Source organism: Gavialis gangeticus, unplaced genomic scaffold (assembly GCF_001723915.1).
Source record: "Gavialis gangeticus isolate Ggan-Ray unplaced genomic scaffold, GavGan_comp1, whole genome shotgun sequence".
Taxonomy (NCBI): Eukaryota; Metazoa; Chordata; order Crocodylia; family Gavialidae; genus Gavialis; species Gavialis gangeticus.
Genome location: NW_017728995.1, coordinates 29,086,387 through 29,089,503, shown reverse-complemented (window position 1 = coordinate 29,089,503; position 3,117 = coordinate 29,086,387). Strand labels below are relative to the sequence as shown.

The 3,117-nt window shown below is 52.8% G+C and overlaps 1 protein-coding gene across 2 annotated transcripts in view; it reads left to right on the top strand.

The window, feature by feature from the left end:
- Positions 1-2,393: 2,393 nt before the first annotated feature.
- VWA5B2 (von Willebrand factor A domain containing 5B2) overlaps positions 2,394-3,117 on the top strand; it is a 38,300-nt gene continuing 37,576 nt past the window's right edge. For both annotated transcript variants that reach the window (XM_019503395.1, XM_019503394.1), the window contains exon 1: positions 2,394-2,640. The gene's annotated coding sequence lies outside the window, so the exon portion shown is untranslated. The remainder of the gene's footprint in view (positions 2,641-3,117) is intronic.

The following is a 3,117-nucleotide window of genomic DNA, read 5'->3' as shown; positions in this document are numbered from 1 at the left end:
GAATCTGTTACAAAGGCCAGATAAAGACTGGAGGCAGCTTGGGTATTTGATACTACTGCTGTATGGTCGTGGGGGGAACCTTTCTGTCAGGTACGCCATGCATTAGCCTCTCACCCTCCCCGAGTCCTTTCCCTGCCCAATCTGCTGCTCTGCTTTTGCTCCCTGCCTGCTCTGCTGCTCTGCTTTGTGCTCCTTGTCCTATCTGCTGCTCTGCTGCCTGCCCCCTCCATGATCTGCCGTGCACCCTACAGAGAGGCTAGCCATGCCACTTGTAGCATGCACGTTACAGGTTGGCCACCTCTGTTGTAGGGGGTGCCATGCTATATATAAACAGTAGGGCTGGGATAAGCATACAGCAGTATATACCATATACTGTGAGGCAGAGGTCGCATTCAGTGGTATATGCTACGTAACCTATAGGTTACCATGCATACATTACTGGGGCAAGGGCAAAAAATGTTAAGCTAGGGGCAGTTGCAGTGTGTGTGTGTGTGCGTGCACGATGCTTGCATGCAACGTACACATATTATTTTTATATATATGTGCACACACATGTATGTATATAAAATATGTATATAATGTGTGCATATATTTCTAAAATGGGTGTATGTATATAAAATTGTGCGTATGTATATGTGTGTGGGTATATAGATAAAATGTGTGTATAGTGTGTGTATGTGTATAGATATATATCTATGTGTGTATAGATATATGTATGTCTATACCCATATCTATATATATAGAAAGTGTGTGTGTGTGTACACTCTGAGGGCAAGGAAGAAACAAGCTGCAATATATACAGTACAGGAGGAAGAGTCCTGGGTTGAAGGAGGGTTCAGCAGCATGTAGGGGTAACTAGGTTTGCTAATGTGGGGCCCTTGAGGGTCTTCCTTTGCTCCAGCAGAGAGGAGGGTGTGTTGCTAAACTCCGTGTGCAGAAAAGGCACGTCCATCGCTAAACAAAACCTGCGCCTGGCGACACAGTCGGCAGGATCCTCTGCTCGGAGCCAGCAGGAGGACCAGGGTAAGCACTATAGGCATGTATAATAGGGCAAAGGCAACATCCTTCCCCCCGTCCTCCGGGCTGGGAGGGCAGGGAAGGCTGAGCTCTGCTGGTGTCACTCAGGCTGAGCTGGGGGCATCCTGGACCATCTCTTGGGGCACGGTAGGGAATGAGCTCTTCCTGAGTGTGGGGCCGTGCGGCCAAGCGCCCGGTTTGGGATCACTTCCCTAGTCGCTGCGTGGTTAGCCTGTTCCGTTCTGCAGGGGATGAGTGCAGGAGTGGGGGCTGCGGATGAACAAGGGTGGTGTTTATTGGGTAGGGGCTCTTTTCAGACTGCTGGCAGCGTAGTGCTATTATACCGTGGTGAAGGCGGCCTGAATAGGAGTCCAGGTTATAAAGCCATCCCAAAGTCTGCCTGCCTTTTCCGAGCAGAACTGGGATGGAGACGGCCTCACAGCATAAGCCTCTCCTGTGAGAGTCCCGGGGCTGCCACCTTCCTTCTGGGCCTGAATCGGCAGTTCCCCTGAGATTTCCCACTCTTTCCAGGCTGGACTTTCCAGAGGCCAAGCCCTCCCTCATATCTCCTGGGTTTCCTCTTCCCTTCCAGGAGGCCTTTTCTAGCTCCTTGGCACTCTTCTGTGTTGGACTCTCTTGTCCCCCTCTTCCCTGCTGGCCCGGCATCCCCTGCGACTGGGATGTCCTCCGAGATCAGCCGTGTTTTCTGCTCTCCTCCGGATGGTAGTGTCACAGCAATGAAAGCACAAGGTGTAGAGACTCGCCAGGACCTGATGTCTTCCAGGCAGCTTTTGGATTTGGAGTTTGGGGTTGAGCGGGGGACTGTCTCCCGCACTCCTTTTTCCTAATGCTGATGGCTTCTCGTTGCCCTGCGAATCTCACGGTGAGCTGGACCCCCTTTCTGGCAAGTATTTTGTTGGGAGAGCCGGGCTGGATTCTCGCCTGTGACATTTGGGGCTGGTATAATAAAGAGACTGGCTAGTTGGGAGGGATTTGATTTGGGCTTGCAGCTTGTGACATTGTACTGGGATCGAAGGCAGTGGAAAGGGGTGCACGAATGCACAAGGCTGGGAAGAGCAAGAGTTGGGCATATCGTGGGCATTGTGCTGGCATTTAAACTTAGTCTGATGGGCTTTTGTCCTGAGGCTTCTGAGCTGGGCCGGGAAGCGGAAAGCTCAGGCTAGCTTGGCGCTCTCGGAGGCTTTTCTTTCTGTTCTTCAAACACCTCTGACAGGGCTCCCCCTCCCCCTGAGAAGCAAGAGAGCGCATAGAGAGCTGGCCCCATCCTCTCCCAGGTGCTGCCAGACCAGTGCGTGTGGCCCTTTAATGAGGCTGGGCTTGGAACAGCTCAGCAGCCTTACTTCTGGCACCGAGCAGAGATGTAGCTCCGGTACTGAGCACGCCAGTGCCAGCGAGAGAGTCTGCAGCAGAGAGCAGGCAGGGGAGGGAGCCCATCATCCTCCTCCTAAGAGGAGAAGCCAGAGCCGGAGGGGCAGGAATAAGCAGTCTCCCGGTGAGGTGGCACCATCCAGGAAGGGGTCGCTTTCGTTCCTGCCCCCAGCGCGAGTCTAATTTGTCTGGAGCTGGGCAAGTAGAGACTGCAGACTCTGTGTCATCCTCCAGGTAAGTGCTTCCCGCCTGGTCCTGCCATGCAACTTTGCAGGGCAGGAAATGGAGAGGGGTTATGAATCGCATTAAGGTCTGATGGTGGAGGGGCAGATATGGGACCCTGGCATCTTTGGGGTGAGTTGCAGTCGGCACTCCCTGACCAGGTGACAACTCCTGCTTCTTGGTAGAGGAGGTAGTGGTGTGGGGGGCAGTGTTCATCTTTGCTGCCTGGGAGACTTATTGCAGGCAGGGTCTAAATGCAGTGAATGAGCAAGAAGGCAAATCAAGACAATAAAATAACTGTCCAGCCAAGGTCGCTGCATCACAGGCTGTCCTGCGCTTATAGATTTGAGGAGCGTGGCTTTAATTATTTATTGCTCGGTACGTCATGGTACATTAGCAAATGTTCCCGGGTCTGTATTGTTACAGTCCCAACCTCAGAGGAGTGTGGGACCCTTTTCTGCAGTGCTGCCTCCGCTCAGTCTGTGCTGA